Raw genomic sequence first — 26917 nt, 5'->3', positions numbered from 1 at the left:
GCTCATGTCCCCAGCCTGCAGCACAGGCTGGAGCTGCCAGCCTGAGACTGGGGACCACAGCGAATTTGCATTTATATTGGAGACTTCTGTTTCCAGGGCCTGGGGGGAGGAGGGTGGCTACCGTGGTCAGCTGAACGAGATGGAGGGGGGGCCTACAGCCCTGTTCTGCCAGGGGCCTGGGAAGTGGCCGGTGGGCTGGGCCTGCCTGGCCGAGGAACAGTGGCACAGAAGGTTCTCTGGGCACAAGGCCGGCCCTGACAGCCTGCCTGTCCACCCTCCCAGCCGCTTGCCAACATCAGCTGGGAGTTGGCTCTGCCCCATGGGCCTGGGAGAAAGGTCAGAGGCCTGTGCCAGCAAGGGACCAGGCAAGGCAGAAACCCTCCTGTGACTGAGCGCAACTGTGTGTCGTCCTGTCTTACCCTCCTCTCAACCCGGGTAGTTGTTTCAGGCAAGAAAACCAGGGCTCAGAGGGGCTTTGCAATTAGTCCAAGGTTACCCGGTTATAACCCAGTGCCCCCAGTGACCCTGAGTAGAGGCAGGTGCTCTGGGAATGACTTTCTGACTTTGGGGCAGAGTTGATACCCCTATCATACCTGATGTCTGGAGAGTCAAGGGAGCTCATCACAGACTCATGACATTGTTAGGACTGGTTTTATGATGGCTTAGAAATCACGTTTTATTTTATGAAGTTCATGGTCATAACCACGTTCAGACCAGGTTTCTCCTGCCATTTGGAGAATGCAGCTTCTCCCTGTGAGATTTCATAATGGGGAAGGAAGGAGAGAAGAGGAAGAAACTATAGAAGGAAGAAATGGAAGGAGGGAGTGGATGGAAATCAGGAAGGAAGGAAGGAAAAGGGAGTGGTGACTAGAAGAAAAGCCAAGGAGCAGAGGGCACCAGGGAGAGCGTCCCCGCCCCTGAAGGTGTGCTGGTTGCCCTTATGGACCTGGTGCTGCTGGGAGTCCCTTCTGTGACCCTTTCTGGCTGTTGTATGGCTTGGTGCTCCCTCCTTGTCCTCCTGCTCCTCCCCTTACAGGTGAGGCCTCCTGAGCCAGGAGCAGTCTGAGCCCTGCTCCTGGTGGGGGCGCCAAGCAGCAGAGGTCAGGGCCCCTCCGTGGTCCTGTAGTTCAGCGCTGTTGACAGGCGGTGACCAGGCTTTATCTCCATCTCTCAGTGCCGAGCTGCCTCCGGAGGGGGACTCTGCCTTGCTTTCAGGGTTCTCTTCACTTCCTCCCTCCCCCACCCCACCAGACGGAGGGCTTGGCCCCATTCCCCCAGCCTGTGACTGTGGGCTTGCAGCTGACAAACCTCCTGGTCCTGGCTCTCCGTCCTGCAGTCCAAGCCCTCCCTGTCTGTCACCAAACAGTCAGGACGGCCTGTTCCACCTGGCAGGCTGGCTATTGCCCAGCTTAGTCGTAGGAAGTGAGGACCAGCTCTGACAACCCACTGCCTAGGTTCTAATCCTGACCGTGCCTCTTCCTAGCTGTGTGGCCTTGGGCAAGACCCTTTGCCTCTCTGAGCCTCTGGCTCCTTATCAATAAATGGGCATAATGATAGACCCTGCTCTGGGATTGCTGTGTGGCTTATATAAGATCATGCATGGAAAGTGCTTGGCCCAGTGCCTGGCATCTCGTAAGCACTCAAGACATATTTGCTCTTTGTATCCAAAGTTTATCTTTCAGTGCCTTTCCTGGCCCCGTGGGGATGTCAGGTTCCAGAGACCTGTACCTCCTCCATTAACCCCTTTAAGCCCAGTGTTATTTGATATGACTGTTTCAACACATATAGGATTGAACCCTGCTACTATTATATGAATGCTACTTCTCCTAGCTGGTATTTAATGTTTATGATGAGCCAGGCATTGTTCAAGCCATTTTAAAGTATGGCTCTGAATTCCTTGACACCCCTCCTGTGAAGAGTTGGGGTCTATATCCCCTCCTGTGATTGCTTCCAGGAATAAAATGGGGGCAGAGTGACATGGTGTGCCTTCTGAGGGTAGGTTAGACGTGGCCAGGCCACTTCTGCCTTGGTCTCAGGGGACATGTACTCTCAGAGCCCAGCCGCCGTGCTGTGAGCAAGTCCAGGACCCAAGGAGAGGCTACGCATAGGTGTTCTGGCTGATAGCCTCAGCTGAGCTAGTCTTGACTGCCAGACACGTTAGGGGACACATCTCTAGATTATTCAGCCCCCAGCCTTCAGCTCTTTCCAGCCGAGGCCCCAGACTGCAGAACAGAAGGAAGCCATCACCACCAATGTGTGCTGTCTGAATTCTTGACCTGTAAGAATCTGTGAGCATAAAAGCCGGTTAGCAGCACCATGTTTTGGGGTGGTTTGTTATGCAGCAGTAAATAACTGGATTTCCCAAGCTTCAGAACAACAGGAAGTAGTTGTTACAATCATCTCCATTTCATAGATAAGGAAATTAAGACCCAAAATGCTTTATCAAGGTGCCTGAAGTCACAGAGCTCATAAGAGCCGGGATCTGTGCTCATGTATGTGCTTGAAGCTTTGCACTAAAGAATCTGGCCCCATCCTACAGGACCTGGTCAGGGAGATGATTGGATGTCCATCTGAGGGCCCTGGGGTGCTGCAGGAGGGCACCAAGGTGGGATTTGTGAGATCAGGAGAGGGTACTAAGAAGCTCTTGGGTGCCACGTGGAAGGTGGGTGAGAAGGGGCTGGAGGTGGCCCACGCCGTGCTGCCATCGTCCACTGCCCTCTCTCTGCCCACTGCCCTCTCTCTGCCCGGTCTCTCAGAGCTGCAAAGGCAGGCAGCAGGAGTCCTGGTCTCAGGCCCCCTCGTGCTCTGCACCTGTCACAGTGTGGCCCAGCCAGGGACACCAGCCAATTGGGCTCACTTGGGTTTTGCCCTCAAATGGGCAGAGCCAGGCAGCAAAGGCCAGCAGCTTCAGGGCCTGTGTGAGCAGGAAGGCGTCCCAGGAGAGCCCTCTACCCCGTACACCTCAAGGTGGGCCACAGAGCTCCGTGATCATCGGTGCCGACTGGATCTGTTTGTTTTGACGTTGGCTGTGCGTGGCAGAGAGCCCAAAAGTAGAGGCACTTAAAGGGGACAAATGCTGATTTTCTTATAAACAGTCTGGAGGCAGGCAGTCCTGGGCTAGCAAGGTAGCTCCTTGATCTCCAGGGACCCAGGCTCCTTCTAGCTTGTCCCACCCGTGTCAATAACTCCTAGTCCAAGTTGGCTGCTCACTCTCCAGCCATCATGTCCACATTCCACCCAGAGGGAAGGAGGAAGTGGCAAAGAATGCTCCCCTTCTCTTTAAGGACTTCTCCCAGAAATGGCACGTGGTATTATACTTACGCCCTCTTGGCCAGAACGGAGACACATGGCCACACCTAACTTCCAGAGGCCAGGAAGTGTGGTCTCTGTTCTGGGTGTCCATATGCCCAGCTACATCTGGGGGTTCTAATACTGAGGGAAGGGGAGGTCATGGACATGGGGAACCACCCCCAATGCCAGCCATCCCTGACAAGCTGGATCATTTTACTTCTCTGCTTAAAACCCATTCTGTGGGTTTAAAAACCCACTGGTCCTGTGAGAAAGGCTAAATCTGCATCCCCTGCGGGCTGCCTGATCTTGTCATGGCCACCTCTCCAGCCTCATCCTCCTCAACACTGACATAAAGCCGCCCTCACCCCCACCCTCACCTTCACCCTGGGTCTCCACTGTGCTCTGATTATTTAGAGAACTCATACTCAGACAGAGGCAGTTAACGACTATTAGGGCTGTGGTCATGAGATCCTTACTATATGCCCCTACCACGTGCATACATTTTCTCATTTTAATCCTCACAATAGCCCCGTGAGGTCAGTACGATTGGGAGTCCCCTTCATACATAAACAGAAATGTGCTGGGTTAAGCCATGTCATAACCGCCTTATGGCACTGCCCTGCTAATGAAGATGATATCTATGGGCATGGCGCTTTAGTCTTCACAACACTTTCCCTTCCATTGTCTCATGTTGTCCACACAGCTACTAGCGCCTCTTTTACAAATGAGGAAATGGAGGCTCAGAGAGGGACAGAGACTTCCCTAAGGTCACACAGCCCGGCGGTAGCTACATCCTGATTGGAATCTAGGTTTGCCTGCTCCTTGCCTTCTGGCAGCTGCCCCATCTGCCTCCCCTGGGGAGTGAGTGAGGATGGACCACATTCGGGCCTCCATGGTCCTGGTGAAGGTGGCAGGGATTTCAAAGTCCAGCTTTCAGATGAGGAAACTGAAGGCCCCAGAGGGAAGGAACTTGCCCAGGGTGTTACACATCATTAGGGGGCACTGCTGGGAAGGGACCCTGGTCTCCTGACTCCCAGTGCAGAAATTTTGCACATTTGGCTCATTTATGCAGCAAATATTTATTGAGCAGCTTCTGTGTGCCAGGCACTGTGCTAGCCTCTGGAATCACTGGTGAATGTGGAGCTGATGTTCTAGGTCGGGGTGGGAGAGGGGGAGACACTAACCAAATAAATCATCAACAGCTACTGTCTTCCCTCTTTCTCTCCTTCAACAAATATTTATTGAGAACTATATTTCTGTAAGACAGACACGGTCCTGACTCTAGCAGTGGAGACAGGTACTAAATGAGGAGACACATAAATAAACAAGATACATTCCAATTGCAATCATGTCTGAGAACAAAACAATGCTAGATGCTAAGGAGTGAATGGGAGGAGAGGGAGTGAGTCAACTTTAGATGGGGTGGTCAGTGAGGTCTTCTCCAATGAAGTGATTCTTGAGTTGAGACCTGCAGGGTGTGAAGGGGGAGGGAACAGCAAGTGCAGAGGTGCAGAGGCAGGACTGAGCTTGGGGTGTGGGAGGAGCTGAGAGGCCCGATGGCTGGAGCAGGGTGAAACAGGGGCAGTTCAGAGGGGGAGGCTGGCAGAAGGGAGGGGGCTTGGGAAAGGCCAGGGTGCCATTGAGGGGCACTGAATAGAGAGAAGGGATGACAAGACTACCCCCACGGGGCATCCCTTAGGGAGGCCAGTCATCCCTGCATATGGGGGTTTCCCAGCCAGACCCCCGAGGAGTGGGGGCCGAGCACCTGCTGGCCTGGCACTGCCTGCCTCTGCAGAGATAAAGGCCCCCAGCTCCCTGCAGTGGCGTCCCCTCAGCAGTGCCTCCACCTGCACAGCCGGGCAGGGCATTGTGTGCTGGCTCTGACCGGCACACCTGGTGCTCTCACTAGCCTGCTGGCTGTCCTGATTTAGGGGCTCATCCTGGCTGATTCCAGGGCCTGTTTCCTGAAGTCCACCAGCTGGGTCTAGGCTGGCTGAGGAGGCAGAAGCAGGTTTTGGTGGTGGCCAGGGAAGAAGGCACCCTTCACCCTGGCAACCCCCTTGGACCAAGAGAGAAGTGTCCTGAGCATCTTTGAAACCCCCGTGCTCCCTTCTCTGGCTATTCTGCCCTGGTGGCGAAGAGCATGGGGCTCAGGAATGAAGCAAGGTTTAAGTGCCAGTTTAGCTGCTATGCTTAGATGTTCTCTCTCCCTCTCTGGGCCTCAGTTTTCTTATCTGTATAATGGGAGGGTTGACCTGGCTAAACTCATGGTATGGACTCTAGAGCCAGACCATCTGAATCTTCACTCTACCATGTAGTGGCTGCTTGAACTTAGCTAAGTTACCTTCAGTGCCTCTGTTTACCCATCTATAAAGCAGGGAGTAGAATTATAGCACCTATTTCAAGTGTCGTGTGAAGATTAAGTGAGTTATGTGTGTCTGGTGCTTCAAACAGTGCCTGCCTCATGGTAATTGCTCTATTTTAACTCTGTTATTATTATTTAAGTCTTTAGAGAGCTGTGCTGGAAAGACAGTGGGATAACCAGGTCCATTTGTTTGCAAACTTTTGAGTCTTTGTTTTTAACAGAGAAGCCTGCATTGCACAAGAGAAATTTTACTCAGAGCCCCAGCTGTTAGGAGGAAATGGAAGGGGGGGGGGCGCTTACCCCACCTGCTCCCTCGTCTCTGTGTCTGTAGCCCCCAAGGGGGCTACTGGAGCATAATTTGAAAACTCCTGCTCAGTTGGTCTCCTTAGGCTCACAGTCAGGGAAACTGAGACTCAGAGGGGCAGGGACCAGCCCAGGCCCCACAGGGAGTGAGTGGCTCAGCCTAGCCTAGAACCCAGATCTCCTGATTTTCTCAATGCAAGATAAGAGGCAGGGTTGAGAGAAAAGCAAGGACCAGCAGCCGCTTGGGGACTGGGTGCATTGTGGTGTCAAGTCATTAGCATGCAAATTACATGCAAACGAATGCAAAACAGCATGTTTTATGCTAATTTGCAGAGTCGAGAGCGACATTTTTGGTAATAGGGCAGCAGTCCTGGTCCCTGGGCATTGCCGAACATGCGTCCCCTTTTTCTTTCTTTCTTTCATTATTATGATCGAGCCCATAAATCTTGGTTTGGCTGTGATCCCACCCATTCTTGCCTGCAAGCCTGGCTCTTGTCACCCTCAAGGACACCCTCTCCAGTCCCCTGGTCCTGCCTGGGCCCAAGGATAGACCTGGGCAGTGGGTCAGAGAACCAGAATTCAAGAACCACCAGTCAGCGCCAGGGCCAGGGGGTGAGCCTGTTCTTGAAGAGGGGGCCCTGGTGGGAGTCTGATGGGGCTGGGGACCAGGGCAGCTGCTACTCTGTGCCAACTGGACTGTGGGCATCTGGGACATGACCGCCAGGCCTCCCCAAAGCCATCCCTAAACCCAGGTTTGGCACTTCCTCTGAATTCCCAGGGCCACTGTGGCTTCTGTGCCATTGTCTTTTTAGGGCTGGCCTTTCTTGCAGAATGAGCTGCTCAGAGAGGGCAGGGCCTGTTCCTTTTCTTGTCAGGACGCCCAGTACCTGGGACATAGGTTTGGGATGAGTTTGGTATTGGAGGACTGAAGCAATACACAGATCTGACAGTATACCTCGGGGTGAGCACGCAGTCTCCAAAGCCACGCAGCTTAAATTCAAATCTTGACACCACTACTTTCTGAGAAAAAACGAGTTCTCATAGCATACCGTGTTGCAGTGTGCTTGCTGTTTATGCTCTCACCAATAATAGTATCCTATAAGGTGAGTATTATTATCGTGGTTAAATGACTTGCCCAAGGTAACATCCCCAGGAGAGTGACTGAAGGGGTATTTGTATTTACTGAGGATAAGCTCCTCACCAGGCAGTGGCTCTAAGCCACTCAGCAAAGCTGCTGTTACAGGATACCAGGGCCTCTATCTGTGCTATCAGCCAACTTTTTGACAATGTTAAACTTGACCTGGGCCCTGGGGTCCTGGGAAAACAGCAATGGTTAAGAAATCCCCCTCCCCAATCTGTTGTTTTCTGAAGTCCCTATATACCCTTTGTGTTCAGGGAAATGGCTTTGCAGGCAAGCACCTACCTTCCCCATGTGATTTAGATAGGACAGTCCTTCTTTCTCATGATTCCCATAAGACTCAGGGATGACTCCCTTGTTTGCCTGTGACATTTCCCCTTTTGCTTGAACCTGCTGATAAGGCCAGACAGACCCTCCCACTTCCCCTTCTTTGTCTCATGGTTGATGGCTGAGATTAGAACTGTTTTCCCCATCTGAAACTTAGAGACACATCTCCTGCTCCCCTGACTGATGAGACTTCCCCTGATGGCAAGACAATCCCAACTCCAAATTCCCCCACCTGTAACCTGTCTACAGATCCCTATGGAAAGTCTAAGGCAAACTCACCCTGCCCACACATTCTGATCTGGGGAACCTGGGATGCTCCCTCTATTGCAAGAGCTTGAATAAAATCATCTTCCCCATTGTCCGGTGTATTTTGTCTTTGATGCTTTCCACCGCGCCATTTTCCACCTAAGGCTCTGGGGGCCTTGTGAGGGCCGTGTGTGACCTTGGAGCGCTCCTGAGCACCTCCGTGCCGCGGGTACCTCCTCTGTAAAGCGGGATGCTCACCGACACTACCTCCAGGTTGCGACCAAAGGAGATCACGCCCGGAAGCGCTTGGCTCAGAGCCCTGCCCAGAGTGAGCGCTCCAGAAATGTCAACCATTGTGCATGCAGGAGAGAAGAGGAGACTGGACGGGACCTGCCGGGGGACACATGGCGGGCGGAAGTGGGGGGCGAATGCATGTCAGGAGACCTCCGCCCCCTCCCCCAGCCCCTAGGTCGCAAGCTGGGGCGGAGGGCACACTCCTCACTCCTCCCCTCGCCGTCGCCAGCCTTTGATTCTGGCGAGCAGCGAGTCGCGGAGCAAATTAACTTTTTGCACACTTCATTATGCGCCGCCCCGCGTCCCCCGGGGCCGCGGCCCCGCCCCCGCCCCGCGCCGACAACTTGATTGGGCAATTAATCTTCGAGACCCCCCGCACCCCCCTTCCCGCCCGGCCCGGGGTCTTTGTGAGCCCGATCGCGGGCCGCGGGCACCCGCCCGGCAGTGCAGTCTGCTAGCGCTGATAAGGCGCCCGGCGCCGCCCGGCCCCCATCTTTGTCAGGGCTCGGCGAGGCCCGGCCGCCGCTCTGCCGTCTCGCACCCCATCAGCGCGCCCCCGCCCCTCCGGCTTGGCCCATCTGTTTGAGCTCACAATCCTCCAGCGGCCGGGACTGGGGGGAGGGGGCTCGCTCTTGGGCAGGAAGCCAGCAGCCCCCTCCACCCAGGCGCCCCATGTGTGAAGAGTGACCCCCCCCCCGCCAGCCTCCGAGAGACACACACGCACGCATGCACGCACGCACGGGGCGCCCAATTTAGCACCGCGGTAATAATTAAGAAGGGGGGCGCGAAGCACAGCAGCAGGCTGAGCAATGAGGAGGATGCTTCCCAGCATTGTCCAAAAATGAGGGGACCGGGACACCCCTCATGTACCCCAGGTGTGTAACGCCTGGTTCCTGGCTTGGGGGGTCTACAGGCTCCAATGGCTGCGATGGTGGTGAGACGGAGGAAAGTGGGAGGGAGGTCCCTGGGAATTTGCCTGATAATTCCGGCCTCTTTGTGCGTTTTTCTGGGGTTTTGCCAGCAGTTGACCCAGCCTCAAAAAGACAGCGTGTGATTCCAGTAATGTTGAGAACCTGGGTCTTTAATGGAGGGTCAATCCGGGCTATTAAAGAGGCTAAAAGCAGAGTGTTCAGAAAGGGGTTCAGAAAGTCTCCCCCACTCATCTGTGTGAGGTTGTGTGTCAAGTAACAGCTCTGTGCCCAGGGGTGATGGAGATGGCTGAGACCATGCTGGCACAGCACTGAGCCCACAGCATGTGCTCAAAAGTGGTGGTTCTTGCTATTTTCTGTGGTTTTCCCAGGACAGGGCCAGGGCTGAAAATGGATGGGTGAAAGATAGTTCTGGAAATGGGCCCTCGAGTTTCATCCTGCTCCTGGGTCAGTGGGGTACTTGGGAAGAGTCTGTACCCACGTTCAAGGGATGTGATTTTTGGGTAGAGGATTGACAGCCTTTCCTAGTTTTCACAAGAGGGGAGAGACCCCATGTGCACAGAATCCCTGCAGGAAAAGCCCCTTTATCTGTGCAACATGGATTGAACACACTGTATGCAGAGTCCACAGTAGGATCCCTAGGACAGCATGAGCAAAGCAGAAGCTGTGAAGCTGTTGGCTGCCCTCACAGACTCACAATCTAATAGTTTGGGAGATGGATAAAAAATGAGATCAACACATAAAACAAGAGGTTCAGTGGGTGGTAAGTGCTGTAGATAAAAACAAAGCAGGACCACTAATTAGGTGTGTGAGCCCCACTTGCTGTACATCTCTCACCAGGATGCCCCATTGCCAGGGCAGCGAAGGCTACACTCCTGGGCCTAGAGATGTAAGGCCACCCTGACCTGATGCAACTTATCTCCCCCACTCCCTTGGACGCAGCCTCCCCAGTCAATTCTGTGGCTGTGGGGCAGGGTCCCTCGGATGATGGGCAGGCCTCGGGCTGCTATAGTTTCTTCCCTTTATTCCTGTGGAGGTTGTGGTGTTTCCCTCTGATAATAACAGCCTCCAGTCTTGCATGACCGAAAGGCCTTATGGGCCCACAGTCCAGAAGGGGCCCTGTGAGCAGGAGCTGAATTAAAATGGAGAAATATAGCTTCCCTCCACCCCCGCCCCATCCTCTCCCACTCTCCTTATTCCCACAGCCCCTGAAGCCATGGGTGAATAGTTTCTGAATCCCTTTGCCTGGCTGCGCTGAGTTAGTAAGCTGGATGTACATCTCTCTGTGGGTGCTGAAGTTAGGGGACACCCAGAACCAGGAGGTGGAATTAGAAAAGAGTGCTGTTTGATTCTGAACAACACCCCCTCCCCCGCCATACCCACCAGGTTTAGATCCCTTATCAACTCTGGTCCCTGATTCTGATGTTCTGGCTTTAAACATCCCAGCATTCTAACATTGTAGGTTTCTGACTTTCTAGAATATTAACATCCTATGCATTTTACACAAACACTCTAGATTTCTATTTATGCCCTTATGTTCTAGAATTCTGGGGCTCCAATACTGATTTCATTGAGGTCTACCCATTGAAATAACAAGAGAAAGACTGCATGCAGAGTAGCATAGTATTAGTTATAATAAAAGCATTTAACAGTCTTTCAATCATGTTATTATTTAACAAGTATTTTTTGAGAATATTCTAAGTGTCAGACACTGTTCTAGGCATTATACAAATAAGTAAAATAAATAAATATTTTGTTAGAAGATGATGTGTGCAGAAAAGAGGGGTAGGGAGTGAGGGGTGCAATTAAAATTAATGGTCAAGGTAGGATGCACTAAGGTGACATTTGATTTTCTTCCTGTTTGTTCTTTCAATTATTTAGATTTGAAATCTCAATCTATAACTGTGGATTTATTTCCCTGCAGGTTTGTCAGTTTTTGCTTCATGTATTTTGAATCTCTGCCTTTAGGGGCAGGCATAAACATTTAAAATTGTTATATGCTCTAGATTAATTGGCTTCATACTCATTATGAAATGACCTTATCTATCCCTGGTAAGATTCTTTGCTCTGAAATAAACTTTGTCTCATATGAAACTAGCTACTCTAGTGTTCTTTTGATTACTGTTAGTATGGTATATCTTTTTCTATCCTTATATTGGGTCGTTGGGAAAGTCATGAAACATTTTTGCATTGGAAAACAGAAAAATACGTCATGACTTTCCTGACAACCCAATACTTTTTACTTGTGTCTTTTATTTGAAGTGTATTTTTTTCTCAGGTGGCACATATTTGGGCCTCTTAAAAAAAAATCCAATCTGACAATCTCTGCTTTTTAGTTAGGGGTGTTTAGACCATTTACATTAAATGTGATTATTGCTATGGTTAGATTTAAGTCTCTCATCCTGCTAGTTGTTTTCTCTCTGTCCCATCTGCTCTGTTTCCCTTTTCTGCTTCATTTTTTATTAATTGAACATATTTTATTCCATTTTACCTCCTTTGTTGGTTTATTAGCTATAATTTATGTTATTTCATGTTAATCATGTTAGGACTTATAATATGTATCTCTAATTTATCACAGTCTATTGTCAAGTGATATTATATCACTTCATGTGTAGTGTAAGAACCTTACAACAGTATTCTGCCATTTCTCTCCTCCTGACTGTGATGCTATTGTTGTCATACATTTTATTTTTGTAGATGTTAAGCCCCACAAATTGTTTTTGTTTAAACAGTAAGTTTTTATTTATTTATTTTAAATTTTATTGGGGGAACAGCCATGGTCATTGGTTACACATTGCTTTCATGCTACAATAGCATAGTTGACTCTTTTAAGGGGGAGCACAGCTCATTGTGGCCTATGTGGGGATCGAACTGGCAACCTTGGTGTTATCAGCACCATGCTCTAACCAACTGAGATAACCAGTCACCCCCAAAACAATAAGTTATCTTTTAAAGATATTTAGATGATAAGGAAAAATTTTCTATATTTACTCATGTAGTTACATTTGTAGTGTTCTTTATTCCTTTGTGTAGATTCAAATTTCATTTGGTGTCATTTTCCTTCTGCCTGAAGGATTTCATTTATCATTTTTTGCAGTGCAGACCTGATTGTGAAGAATGCTTTCAGCTTTTGTATGTTTGAAAACATCTTTATTTCACCTTCATTTTTAAAAAACTTTTTTGGGGAACAGTGTGTTTTTTTCGGGGGAACAATGTGTTTTTCCCAGGACCCATCAGCTCCAACTCAAGTTGTTGTCCTTCAAACTTAGATGTGGAGGTTGCAACTCAGCTCCAAGTCCAGTCGCCGTTTTCAATCTAGTTGCCGAAGGCGCAGCCCACCATCCCATGTGGGAGTTGAACCAGCAACCGTGTTAAGAGCATGCACTCTAACCAACTGAGCCACCCGGCTGCCCCTCACCTTCATTTTTAAAAGATATTTTAGCTGGGTGTAGAATTCCATGTTGACACTTTTTTTCTTTCAGTAAGTTAAAAGATGTTGTTCCACTATTTCTCTCTTATGTCATGTCCAACAAGAGCTCTTCCATTATTTTTATTTTGTTCCTCTGTACTTAACAAGCCTTTTTTTCTGTTTTTAAAATATTTTCCTTTTCGAGCTGGCCGAGTGGCTCAGTTGGTTAAGAGCTCGCTCAAGAGTGTGAACTCTGAGGAACGTGGTCGCCGCTTTGATTCCCAGCCTGAGCTGAGCTGCCGCTGAGCTGCCAACAGGTGGCAGGATGGCTTAGCTAAAAATATAAAAATAAAATATTTTCTTTTTTGTCCCCAGTTTTGAGCAGTTTGATCACGATGGGTAATTTCTTCTTATTGCTTGGCCTTCAGGTTTGTTAAGATTATTGGATCTGTGAGATTATAGTTTACATCAGATTTGGAAGATTTTCAGCTCCCCCTCCCAATATTTCCTTTCCTTTGGGGACTTCAATTACACATATATTAGGCTGCTTTTAGTTGTCCCACAGCTTCTGATACTCTTGTTGCTATTTTGATGATTTTTTACCTCTATGTGTTCTATTTTGGATAATTTCTATCTTCTGTGTCTTCAGATTCACTAATCTTTGTATTCGCTGTGTTTTGTCAGCTATTAGTTCCAGCATATTTTTCATTTCTGACATTGTAGTTTTCATTTTTTTCATTTCTAGGAGTTCAGTTTGGATTTTTTTTTTAAAGATTTTTATTGGGGAATTGGGGGGATGGGAACAGTGCTGGAGAATTGGGGGAAGGGGAACAGACAAGTTGCTGTCATTTTGTTCTTCAGTCTAGTTGTGGAGGATGTTGCTTCACTGGCCCAAGTTGGCACCATCATTGCACTCTTCCCGGGCGAGGCAGATCAGTCACGGCTTCTGGGCCGCTCACGCTTGCTGCTGGCTACATACGGTAGCCCATGGCAACCCACTGCAGCAGGGGCTGCAGCCTACGCCGTCGCCGGCCATCGCCGGCCATCGCCTGCGACTCACGGCAGCCCAGCTCCAGGTTGAGCTGTTGTTCAGCATCTTAGCTGTAGAGGATGCAGCGTCACTGGCCCTCATGTGGGATTTGAACCAGGGTCCTGCTGCTCAGAGCAGGCATCCCAAGCCAACTCCTAACCAATGCACCACTCAGCTGGCTCCAGTTTGGATCTTTTTATATCTTCCATGTGTCTCTTAACTTTTGAACAGTTTTAATAATTGTTTTAATGTTGTTGTCCACTACTTCTATTTCAGTCTGGGTCATTTTCGAGTGATTCATTATCATCCTCCTTCATGGCCATGTTGTCTTGCTTCTTTGCATGCCTGGTAATTTTTTTTTTTTTGGATGTCAGACATGAATTTTATCTCTGTTGGATGCTATATTTTTAAATATTTTTATAAATCTTGAGTTCTAAGATTCGATTAGGTTCCTTGGAAAGTTTGATTATTTCAGATCTTGTTTTCATGATTTGTTCGGTGGGTCCAGAGTAGCGTTCGGTTGAGTGCTGATTCTTTACCAATATTGAAAAAACACCTTCCTGGTACAGCAGACCCCCTTATCTGTTTTGTTTTCTGTGGTTTCTGTGATTTTCCAGCAGTCAACCATGGTTCAAAATATTACATGGAAAATTCCAGAAATAATTTGTAAGTTTTAAATTGTGTGCCATTCTGCGTTGCGTGATGAAATCTTGCACCATTCCACCTGGAGGGTGAATCGTCCCTTTGTCCAGAGTATCCATGCTGTATAAGCTGCCCTCCCGTTAGTCACTTAGTAGCTATCTTGGTTATCAGATTGACTGTCGTGGTATTGCATGCTTGTGTTCAAGTAACCCCTATTTGGGTTACTTATAATGACCCCAAAGTGCAAGAGTTGTAATGATGGCAATCCAGATATGCCAAAGAGAAGCTGTAAAGTGCTTTCTATAAGTGAAAAAGTATGTATATATAGGAAACAACATAGTATATATAGGGTTCAATACTCTCTGCAGTTCCAGGCATCCGCTAGGGGTCTTAGAATGTATCCCCTGTGGATAAGGGGGGACTACTACACTCTAACCAGTGCACCATAAATTGTGATTGTTTTTTTCTATTTGGCACTATTTTGGTCCTATGTGACTGCTGGGTACTGGTCTCTAATCTTTTCCCATGGTTCTTCCCAGCTCAGAGTAATTTTGTCACACAAAAGTGCCAACCAGTGCTTAGCCTAATACTCCAGGGAGACTTTCTGCACATTTCTGGAATTCTCTGTGTGCATCTGTCTTCTGTCCAATACTCTGTCCTGCGAACTCTGCTCTCCTTGGTCTCCCTGGACCCTCAGCTACATTTCCTTAGCTCAGAAAGTCTGTTGGACTCCACCTGGGTTCTCCCTCTCTGCACTAGGATCTGGAAATGGCCCTGTGTGAGTGTTCTGAGTGTGTTTGAGGAATAGATTGGCAGGAGCAGGAGGTGCTGGGGGGACAAAAAGGGAAAGAGGGGGTGAGGTGTCAGCTTGTGTAGGACCTTGCAAGCCATGGAAATAACTTTGGCTTTTATTGTTTTTGTTGTTGTTGTTGGGTTTTTAAAGTTATTTTTATTGGGTAACAGTGTGTTTTTTCCAGGACCCATCAGCTCCAAGTCAAGTCATTGTCCTTTCAATCTAGTTGTGGAGGGCGCAGCTCAGCTCCAAGTCCAGTCACTGTTTTCAATCTAGTTGCAGGTGGTGCAGCCCACCATCCCATGTGGGAATCGAACCGGCAACCTTGTTGTTCAGAGCACGTGCTCTAACCCACCGAGCCACCTGGCCACCCCTGAACTTTGGCTTTTATATGAAATGAAATGGGAGCCATGGGAGGGTTTTGGACAGAGGAGGGACATCTTTTGACTTACATTTTACAGGATCTCTGAACTGACTGAATTAACTGAAAGAAGCAAGAGTTAAAGCTTGAGACAGCTGGGAACCAGTGTACTAAACCTGGCCAGAGATGGTGACTCAGACACATAAGAGGACACACTGTTAAGGGCGTTATTAACTAGGAGGGGGTTTGAGGGAGGCTGGGGAGCGGTCAGTGTTCTGTGTCTTGATCTGGGTGGAGGCTATATCATGTGCTCACTGTGTGAAGATTCATTGAGCTGGATGTACACGCCCAGTTGTGTTCTCATCTACATGAATGTAATCCCTCAATTAAAAAAATAAAATACAGAGATGAGGGTGGCTTGGACCAGATTATCAGTGGAGGTGAGAAGAAGCGGGTAGATTCTAGATCTCTTTTATAGGTAGATTCAACAGATTTGAGGCTAGAGCTAATGTTAGATGTGAGGGAAAGAAAAGGGTCCAGAATAATGTCATGGGAGGGTTTGAGAATCTTTTTTTTCCCTTCAGGAGTGTAGTTTGTGTGATGGATTCTGGAGCTAAAGGGGCCACCTTTGCCTCCACGAGGTTAGAACCTCCCTGAGAGTAAAATCAACAATGAAGAAATCAAAGCTAAGATGGAGGAAGAGACAGGGTTTTCACAATAACATTTCAGGACCTGGATCCAGCCATACCTGAAGCCAGAACCCTGGGCTTCTCAGTTATATAAATCAATAATTCCTTTTCTCTTTCTTTTACTTGTATACAACTGAAGAGTCTCCACTGATACAACTTCCTCACATGCTTCCCTCTGTCTACACCATCCTGGTGACCCTTGATAGATGCCATATCTTCTCGTTATCATTTTCTTTTCTTTTTAAATTTTTATTGGGGAACAGTGTGTTTTTCCAGGACCCATCAGCTCCAAGTCAAGTAGTTGTTTCAATCTAGTTGTGAAGGGCATAATTCAGTGGCCCATGTGGGGATTGAACCGGCAACCTTGGTGTTATGAGCACTGCGCTCTAACCAACTGAGCTAACCAGCTGCCCCTCCTTATCATTTTCAACACCTGTCCTGAACTTTCTTTCCTCTGGACCTTTGCTCCTGTTATCTATCCCTCGTTCCAGAATGCCCTTCTTTCCCTTGCCTCCCGCCCTCATATCAAAATTGTCCTTCCGTTCAAATCCATCCTAACTCCACCAGCTGAAAGTTGGAGCTGGCAGGGCGCTTAGACACCAACCCTCCACCCACACTTCCATTTTATAGATGGGAACACTGAGGTCACCCTGTGATACAGGTACAGGTTTGTGGCCAGGACTCCAGTGTCCTGCCTTTCTCAGCAGCCTTTCCCAACCCTCCCTATTCAGCTTTTTCTGTCCTGACCCTGGTTCAGTGCTGAAGGGAACTTGTCACAACAGTTTACATTCTGTCTCATGCTTGCTGGTCTTTGCACAAGCTGTTTCCTCAGTTTGGGATGCCCTTCTCCACTCTATCTTTCTGGAAAAGTTTCCACTGGAACTTAGAGACTTGACTCAAAGATCAGACTTCCAGAGCCTTCCCTTATTCCCAGGGTGTGGCAGTCTCCTGCCAGCTGCCCCCACAGCTGCCGCTGGTACCTCCATGGAACTAACATGTTCACTTCACTGTATTGTGCATGTCTGTTTCCTGTCTGCTTCGCCTTTTGGTCAGGAAGGAGCGGTTGTTGTTCTGGCCAAGAAGGTTCCCAATCAGTGTTGGTTAATCAACAAACATGGAGCGAGAAAGGGCACTGCTGGGGAGGAGAACCAGCACTGGTCTTGGAGGCAGGAGATCCGAGCTCCAGTTCCACGCCCACAACCCTCTCCAGGTGTGTAGCCTTCGGTCAGTCATGTCTTCTCTTTGAGCTTCAGGTTTTTCAGCTATAAAAAGGGCAGGCCATTATCGTGCTTAGACCCTCAGGCAGCCTGAATTAGAACCCTGGCTGTGTGACCTTCAGCTCTCTGCACCTCAGTTTCCTCATTTGCAAAGTGAGGGTAATAAATGTACCTGCCTGTATTTGTGAGCATTAAATGAGTTAATACTGGGGGTGTCAAAAAATGTATCCACGTGGACACTTTGGTCAACATTGCTCAAGCAGTAGTTCACCGTAATCAGAAGTGTCTGGATGCTGACGGTCACCACTTGGAGCACCTCTTGTAATTGCAGAAGTCAAACATGACTTACATTCATCTTTTGTTATCAGTATATATTGAGTATTACAATTTTTTTCTTTTCTTTTTTTTAATTAAAGTTTGTTGGGGTGACAGTAAAGTTACATAGGTTTCAGAGGTACAATTCTGTAATACATCATCTGTATATCACATTGTGTGTTCACCACTCAGAGTCAGTTCTCCTTCCATCACCATATATTTGATCCCCTTTACCCTCATCTATCACCCCCCTACCCCCTTACCCACTGGTAACCATTAAACTATTGTCTGTGTCGATGAGTTTCTGTTTGTATGTTTGTCTTGTTCCTTTGTTGCTTTCAGTTTTATATCCCACATGTCAGTGAAACCATATGGTTCTCAAGTATTACAATTTTAATAGTTTTTTCCTTTCTTAAAATGTGTATACATTTTTTTGGCACCCTCTGTATTTATAAAGCCTTTAGAACCATATTGGCACATCATATAAGCATCTGAAAATGATAACCAATAAACAAGAGAAACTCTTGCTCTCTTGAGGGGATAGCTTGACAAACTATAAAGTGCTCCATGAATGAACTAAGATTACTCTCATTAGGTAAGCTGCCAGGGAAGAGCTGACTCTGACACTGACCACTTATATGTCCTTGAAGAAATCGTGTCACCTCTCTGGGCCTCAACTTCCCTGTCTATAAAATGGAGGGGTTGGTCTAGGGCAGTTAGGGCTATGGTACGTAACCTCTCTGAACCTAGTGCCCATATCTGTGGAGTGGGGCTGATAATTGCATGTCTGTCATGGGCTCCTGGTGAGGATGACAGGGGATCGTGTCTACAGAACACATGCCAGGTATGCCTGCCATGGAGTGAGTGCTCAATACATGTGTCTGTTGTTACTGCCACTTATTCTGGCCCTGACGTTCAAGGGTTCCCTGAGGCGAGGCCGGATGGGGGATGAGCTGGGCACACATAAAGGGAGATGCTAATGTATCACCCCGCTGCCAGTTTAGAAAAGTGAAGGCAGCTGTGTGTCCTCTGGCTGGTGCCTGCCTGTCTCTGAGCTTTATCTGATGGGCTGTGGTATCGGCAAGAAGGACAAGGATCACGCCTACTGGAAAAAGACAAACACGGCACGATTGTGTCACAGGGATGGGCTGTGGCTGCTTTAGTGAGTCCTTGAAAGCCTTGGATCTCCCAGGGCCAACAGTGTCCCTGCCACATGTGACTACCTCCAAATTGGCACCTGCCACCTGCTGGAGCCTGGAAGTGGGTGGCACAGGTGGGAAGAGAGAGCAAAGTCCAAATCCTGGCTGTTCCCCTCTTTTGCTGTGACCTTGGGCAAGCTTCTGTGCCTCTGTCCCTGGTCCCTCACTTGTCACATGGTGAAGCATTGAGCGCCTTAGTAGGGAGACTATGCTCCCATGAGGAGGGGCGATTGTTGGTCCAGGCTGGAGCAGAGAGCCAGTAGCGTGAACCATTCTCCTGGACCTTTCCTTGGGGTAAGCAAAAAGCAGTTGGGAGCATAGAGGCCTCTCTGGGGTCCTGAAGATGGAGCACAGACTGGTTGGTGGAGGCCCGGGGCTCATCTTGGGATGGAGACAGATTGGCAGACAAAAGGGAAGCAAGCGGCAGGGGCTGGGGTGTCCCTGGGGGGTGGGGGGGAGGGGTGAGGAGCAGGAGGGAAGAAGGCAGGGTTGTGTGCAGCCTCACAAACCTGAGCCTGCAAACTCTAGCTCAGCGGTTCTCAACCTTCCTAATGCCGCGACCCCTTAATACAGTTCCTCATGTTGTGGTGACCCCCAACCATCAAATTATTTTCGTTGCTACTCTATAACTGTAATTTTGCTACTGTTATGAATTGTCATGTAAATATCTTTTTGTTTTTCGATGGTCTTAGGTGACCCCTGTGAAAGGGTCTTTCGACCCCCAAAGGGGTCGCGACCCACAGGTTGAGAACCGCTGGTCTAGCTGGACGTTGGGACTGGACCCTTCCCTTGGATGGGGTAGGGATGGGGGCTTGTTGGGTCACCCACCTGGATTCTTGGAATAAATGACGGAGGGACTTGTGGGCTGGGGAATTACTGAGACTGAGATAAAACATTCTCCTCTTCCCACAAAACACCCCCCTAGTCACACCGCTATTGTGACATCTTAACAATAGCTCTCTTGTATGACGGCAGTTCTTAAAGTTGAGTGACGTGGCTGGTCCCCAGCCCCAGGTCCAGGTTGGGGCCTGAGCACATGCATGTCTTACAGGTTCCCAGGTGCTGCTGGTGATGCTGGTTCTGGGGACACACTTTGAGGACCTCTGCTCTCAGTCACTTTGGGTGCTCCTTGGTGCAGACACCGAGATGGACCCCGGAGAGTAAGAGGCACGATGCCTATAAAAGGGGGAGAGGTTCAGACCACAGTGCGGTCTGGCAGCGTCGTCCCAGTGGGGAGCTCGGGAGCCCCGCATGGGGCAGAAACGTCCAGGCCCTTGCTCCCCTCCTGGCGCAGTCATTCACAGGGATTGTCTGGGAAGGAGTACGTGGCCTGGGCTCAAAAGCTGAGGAGGACCCTGAAGGTGTCGCAGCTGGAGGCTGTCAGCTCTCCTCCCACCTGAAGGGAGAGCAGTGCCCCTTCTACTGCTGCCGCAGGTGTCCGCTGTGCGCCAGGCTCTGGGTGGAGCGTTTACCTAGACGGATGCAGTTTCAGACCTAGAGCAACCTGACAACGCTAATATGGTTGCCCCCATTTAATAGATGGGAAAACTGAGGTGCTGAGGGATGAAGTCATCTGCCCGGTGGTAGAGCCAGGATTTGAACCCCTCCTGTGCCACAGCGCTCACTTCCCTCAGTGTCCCTGGGAGGGGAAGGATGTAGCCCCTGGGGAACCTGAGGTGTGGAGGGGTCAGTGACTTGCCTGACCTTGCAAATGAAGTAAGTGAAGGCTCTGGGATTTGAACCCTGCTCTGGCTCATCTTTTTCTTCTAATTTCCAGGTGCTGTCTCTTGAAGATTTCTGGGGGATGTAATAGCAGAATCTTGGGGCTGGAAGGGGCCTCTTTGGCATTTGACCGGTGGGGACACTGAGGCCAGGGTGGTAATCAGCCATGCCTCAGTCTCTGTGTACTGGAGGGGCTCCCTATTATATGTGGGGTGTCACCCATCCATCATTCGTGCACACAGCCATGGGCCCCTGTGGGTCAGCCCTCCAACCCAGGGACTTACGGTGCACTGGGGAGGCAGACACGGGTACAGGTGGACCTGTGGCTGATGAGTAGGCAAGTTTAAGAGGGAGTGGGTGAGTGACCATTTAGTTGTGTCCAGGCCAACTTCTCCAGCTGAGCTCTGCCTGCTGCTGAAGCTGAAACTCGGCCAAGGGCTCTGCCTCTTCCAAGATAGAGGCTGGAGGGGGTGGAGGCCGAGAAGGAAGCCCCTGGGCCAGACTGCGGTCTCAGGCTCTGGCGAGCCCTGAGCCGCCCTCCTCAGCTTACCAGCCTTGTGACTTGGGAGGCTTATTTCACCTTTCTGACGTGGGATTCTTCAACTTTGAGTTGGAGTCAAGTGCCCCCTGAAAGGTGGCTGTGGAGTAGAAGTCAGGCTCCAGGCCAGGCCCCCAGCAGAGGTCCCTCCTCTGGCAGGCCCTCCTGGTCTTCAGCTTTGACCTCCCCTCTCTGGCTCTGGGCAGCTGCTGGCCCGCCAGCCCCTCTCAAGGAGACCACTGTTTTCAGAGGGTCAGCCTCTCCTTGGGTGGCATCAGGGCTGCCCCAAGAGCCTGGTGTGAGACTCAGGGAGCAGCTCAGTGCAGGAGGGTGGGGGTGGGGCAAGACAGAGGGCAAACTCACCTCCCCCAGCCTCCTCCAGGATGCACCTCCTTCCCTCCTCAGCGTTCGCTTCTCCCTCCTTCACTCCCCACGGAGGAGGAGGAGGGTCTCTTCCTCCTCCTCCTCTTGTCGTCCATCTTTGTTTTTCCTTTCTTTCCCTCCTTCCTCTCTTTTCTCGCCCCTTTTCTCCTTCTTTCCACCTTTCTTTTGTCTGGTCTTTCTTCTTCCTCTCCCCTTCTTTCCCTCTTCATCTTCATAATGATTAAGAGCACGGACTCTGTCTGGCTGCCTTGGTGTCAAAAACCCCAGCTCTGTCACATACTGGCTGTGTGACCTTGGGCAAGTTACTTAATCTCTCTGTGCTTTGGTTGCTACTAACAGTATCTCTTGAAGGTTGTTATGAGGAGTGACTTAGACCTGGGCCCAGCACCAGTGGGTGCTAGGGGAGTCCAATCTACTCACCCTTAATGTTCTTCCCTCCTCTCCTCGCCTCTCCTCACTGCCTGCCCGGTATCCCTCCTTCCTTGCCTCCCTCTCTCCAGGCCCTGCGCTCCTGCCCTTACCGTCCTCTGCCAGGCATCTCAGCCTGTCTCCTGCCCCTCCCCTCCCGGCCGCCCCCACACCCCCACTGCACACAGAGGAGGGGAGCCCAGGCTTGGGGCCAGGCTGCCCCATGAGCAGTTGCAGAGCCAGGTGGTTGGAACTCTTCCCTGGGCCCCACCCACGACGAGTGCGAGGAGCTGCCTTTGTGCCACAGGGTGACAGCCTCTCTTGGCACCTCATTTGGCAGAACCGTGCATCTGGCCCCAGTACAGCTGAAATGCTCAGCCTGGGAAACAGTGGCCTCAGAAGGCAGGGTGCTCTGGGCACCCTTGTCATGCACCTGCATGACCCTGCATGAAGGGTGCTTCTAGCCCCCAGCTGGGCTGCCAGCCCCTCAGGGCCCCCACGGCCCAGCATGGCGCCCACCATATAGCAGGAGCTCACTCAGTACGTGGGCATGGAGAATAATATCAGCGAAAGCTTCCTGAGTCCTTGCTTTGTGCCAGTCTCTGCTCTAAGTGCAAATTCCCTTCGTCTTCACAGCAGCCCTGTGCGGTGGGGACTGTTCTCACCCCTATTTTAGAGATGAGCAAACTGAGCCGCAGAAAAGCCTAGGAATTTGCCCAAGGTTGAATGAGTGAATGAAATGACAGCCTTAGGAGGAGGAAACCAAGACAAGTGACCGGCCTAGGGTCACACAGGTAGTAAATGGGACAACATGAGGACTTGTACCTGGGAATCCAACACTGCCTCTCACCTGTCTGTAACCAGTGTCAGGACAGTGTGCCTGTCATTCAGACACATCTCCCTTGTCACGCTGGGCCCAGGCCAAGTAGAGCAGGGGTTGTGGAGTGCTGATCAGAGGTGGCACCACCATGCTAAGGGAGTTTCAGCCAGTATCTCAGTCCTCACCACAGCTCTTTGAAAGTATTATTCTTATTTTTCAAGTGAGGCACCTGAGGCCCAGAGAAGTCAAGCAACATGCCCAAGGTCACACAGCCAGCAGGTGTGCCTCCAAAGTCCCACCTTCTGTCTTCCAGGGGGGAGGCCTGTGGTGAGAGGGCAAGGAGAGAGGGGCACGCCCAACCCCCACTCCTCCATTTCTCTTTCTGCTGTCAGGGTTAGATGTTGGTTCCCCTTTGTCCACCATTTGCAGAAAGTCTTGGGCACTGGCTCTTCACTTTGTCCTGGAAGCCAGGCCTAGAAGGGGTCACTGTGCTCGCCTCCCCTCGCCTCTCCTTCCTCTCTTCCTTTTTACTTCCTTTCTTTTTATTACTATATAAAATACACACAATAAAATACCTAGAGCACACCCATCTAAAGTGTTCAGTTCAGTACATTTTTACATACACACTTATGTAACTACCATCAAATCAAGATATAGATCATTTCCACCCCCTAGCAGGCTCCCTTCTGCTCACCCCCCAGGCAACCGCTATTCTGATTTCTTTTTTTGAAATTTGATAGGGGAACAGTGTGTTTTTCCAGGACCCATCAGCTCCAAGTCAAGTAGTTGTCTTCAATCTAGTTGTGGAGGGCGCAGCTCCTTGTACCATGTGGGAATCAAACCAGCGACTTTGGTGTTATGAACCTGCGCTCTAACCAACTGAGCTAACCAGTCGCCCCACCACTATTCTGATTTTTATCAACATAAATTTTGCCCGTTCTTGAAATTGGTGTTAAGTGCAATCGTACTCACTGTGCCCGTTTGACACATGAGGAAAGTCTAGACCAGGGAGGGGAGGTTGATCCCCTGGCAGCTCAGAGCCCAGCACTCCTGTGTATAGCTATGAGCAGAGAGACGTGGTGGTGAGCACTCTCCAGCCCTGCTCTGCATTATCTGTCTAAGAAGAGGAAGTGCAGCTCCTAGCTCCCTGCTGAGAGGACGGCCAGACACCTGTCTGATAGTGCCCATCCAGAGGGTCTCACAGGAATCCTGGGGTTTGTGCAATCCAGAAAATGTGGGGAGGGTCAGCTCCCTTCAGGACCACCAGGGAGATGCTTGTTGTCTCCACTGGGCTGAATAAACCCCCTCTCCCCAAATTCATGTCCACCTGAATCCTCAGAATGTGATTTTATTTAGAAATAGGGTTTTTACAGATGTAATCAAGTTAAGATGAGGTCACGCTTGATTAGGGCAGACCCTAATCCAATGATTAGTGTGCTTATAAGAAGAGGCTATTTGGGCACAGACACAGACATACAGGGAGAATGCCATGTGACCACGGAGGCAGAGATTGGAGTGAGGTGTCTACAAGTCAAGGAATGCCTAGGATTGTGCGCAGTCCCCAGAAGCTAGGAGAGAGGCATGGAAAGATTCTCCCTCAGAACCTCTGGAGGAAGCACGGCCCTACTGGCAACTTGGTTTCAGGCTTCTGGCCTCCAGAACTGTGAGACAATACATTTCTGTTGTGTTTTAAGCCACTCCAGTTTGCAGCCCCAGAAAATGAATATACACGGTCTAAGCCCGAGGTCTCAGGAACTGCTCAACCTTTGACCCTCAACTCTGAGCAGGGTCCATCCCAGGAAAGAAAACCATAGACACACAAAAAAGCAGCCAAGAACCGCGCCCCCTCCCCACCACACACACACACCTCAAGAACCTAGATCTCAGGGAACAAATGCACACGGTTTGTTGGGAGTGAAATACCTCTTCTCTCAGGCGCCAGCTCTAAAAGCAAGACCGAAAAGGTATTTCAGCAGCTTCCCCTGATGTGTACACATGCACATTCGAGCTTTCCCACAAGCACAAAACTAATTTCGCAGCTGCCACAACAGCCGATCCCTCTGCCAGGCAAAATCTGCTTTCATCTGTTATTCCCACTTTACAGATGTGCAAGTGGAAGCTCCGAGGCATTAAGTGACTGAGGCAGCAGGAGCGACCTTGGGACCTGGTGACTGAGTCTGTGACTCCCCCGCCCTGAGCATTCTGCTGCTGAACCCCAAGTAGCAAGATGCTCCTCCACCGATGGAGCTGCCTTCTCAAGCATGATCACACTCCATCTTCACAGTCCCGGGAGGCAGCCATCTCCACGCCCACTGTACAGTTGAAGACCCTGAGGCTCAAGGGAAGGGATGTGCACAGGGACATGCACAAAACTGGAAACATGTCAAAGCAAACCTTATCTTGCAGTATTGTGCAATTTGAGTTGAATAAGAGATAAAAATGTGAATGGGCCTGGTACTCAGTCAATGCTTAATAAAGTCTTACTGGAAGTCTCACAGCTGGTAAATGGCAGAAGGGGAATTCACTCCCAGATCTGTCTTACTCCAGAGCCCACCTTTTTAAGCCTGTTCCGTGTGAAGCCCTGAGGACAGGGCCTGGCACAAGAAAGGTTAACTGGGTCATAGTATTGTTTTCAGCAAGTTGAAAACACGAATCTCATACAAATATATAGTGAGCACATGTCAAAGGTTTATTTAATTCATCAATGAGGGAACCAGCAGGATGGTAAAGCTGGCTCAATGGAGGACGAGATGGCAAGTTAGGTACACTGGTTAGTGTCTTACAGGGCAGCAAACCCACAAGCCTTAGCGATATATTTACTACAGGACAGAAATCATTTGTAACTGTGCATCTTTTACGAGTTAACGTGGAACTTGACTGAGTAGGGATGCTGATCAATAATAAATGGCGAGGGCCGGCTGAGTGGCTCAGTTGGTTAAGAGCTCGAGCTCTGAGCAACAGGGTCTCTGGTTCGATTCCCACATGGGCCAGTGAGCTGCACCCGAGCTGAGCTGCTGCTGAGCTGCCAACAGGTGGCAGGATGGCTCAGCTGGTGAGAGCACACGTGCTCCTAACAACAAGGTTGCCTGTTCAACACCCGCATGGGATGGTGGGCTGTGCCCGGATGGCGACTGGACTTGGAGCTGAGCTTGCTGCGCCCTCCATAACTCAGATTGAAGGACAACAACTTGGCTGTTCCCCTTCCCCAACTCCCCAACACTGTTCCCCTTCCCCAATTGCCCAATAAAATCTTTAGAAAATAAATAAATTTAAAAAAATAAATAAATGGTGAAAAGGTGCATTGGCTTGAGAACCAGGTGACTCAGGCAGGCTGATCAGACAGTGGCTTAATATGACATTGAAAGGACACACAGACTTCCTTTTGTCTTATTTCCAAGTTTTGGATATTTTTATCTTTACAGCTGTTGTTATTGTTACTAATCCACATCTCTCACAGAGCTTGGAGGTTCCCAGAAGCCCAGGAACACACAGACCCCACTCTGCCTCCACTCACATGGGGGCATAAGAGCAGAGCCTTCCCCCACAAATGATCGCAGTTGGGGGACATGCACAGGCCAGACAGCAACTCACACCCAGGCTGAGGGGAAGCCGGGTTTGGGAGCCAACAGAGGGGTCTATGGCAGTGGTGGTTTGTAAACACCCGTGCCATGAACAGATCTCTACCACATTACTTGTCAGGGAAAATAAAGCGACCCATAGATAATAGGTAGCAGTGATTCCATTTAGGCTAACACGCGCGTGTATGTGCAGATACATTTATGAGTGGGCACGCAGAGAAAGATCTCTGGAGAAATACCCTCAAACTGACAGTCATGTGGTGGGGGGAGGATGAAGGGGGAACAATCCTGTAAAACCCACCTCATTGTTTCAATGGGGTACCTTCAACTTGTTTTCCTGTGTGACTTGTATATATATATATTCATATATATTCATATATATACGGATATATGATAGATGATTTCTGGAAGGTTTTTTCGGAGGACTAGGAGTGGGGTGGGGGTGCTTTTTCATCGTTTCCCTTCTGCACTCTTTGGCTTCTCATCGTTGTTATCATTTTTGACCACCAACGCACCTCCACCCCGCGGTCTCTGGGGAAAGACCCCTGGCTTGCAGGCAGGGATCCCAGTCGCCCGCTCTTCCCTGCGATCCCGCGGGGCCGAGTGGAGGGAAGAAGTGCGAGCTTCGCAGGGAGCTGTGCGGGCCCTCCCGGGATGGGCCGGGTCCGCAGCTGACGGTGCGGGTGGGGATGGGGAGCAGATGGACCGGGCGCCGGGCTGCTCGGATCCCCCGGTCCCGTCCAGGTGGCTCGAGCCGACTTCGGGCCAGCTGCGGGGGTCGGGGAGGGGCGGGCAGCTCGGAATGGGGAGGGGACCCCATTTTCCATGACAATGCCGAGGCGGCGCGTACAAAGACGCCGCAATCAGCGTTTTATTGGTTCGAGTTAATTATCTGCGGCGGAGGGGGCGGGCGGGGCCG

The 26917-nt window shown here is 50.1% G+C and overlaps 1 long non-coding RNA gene across 1 annotated transcript in view; it reads left to right on the top strand.

Annotated features, from left to right (window-relative positions):
• The window catches only part of LOC109384436 (uncharacterized), a 70778-nt gene extending 45914 nt beyond the window's left edge, over positions 1 to 24864 (top strand). The window contains exon 3 of the long non-coding RNA XR_002124397.1: positions 24525 to 24864. This is a non-coding gene — a long non-coding RNA (uncharacterized LOC109384436). The remainder of the gene's footprint in view (positions 1 to 24524) is intronic.
• Positions 24865 to 26917: the final 2053 nt, after the last annotated feature.

Source organism: Hipposideros armiger, unplaced genomic scaffold (assembly GCF_001890085.2).
Source record: "Hipposideros armiger isolate ML-2016 unplaced genomic scaffold, ASM189008v1 scaffold_94, whole genome shotgun sequence".
NCBI classification, from domain to species: Eukaryota; Metazoa; Chordata; class Mammalia; order Chiroptera; family Hipposideridae; genus Hipposideros; species Hipposideros armiger.
Note: the sequence above shows the minus strand (reverse complement) of the source record. Positions and strands in the feature narration are given on the sequence as shown.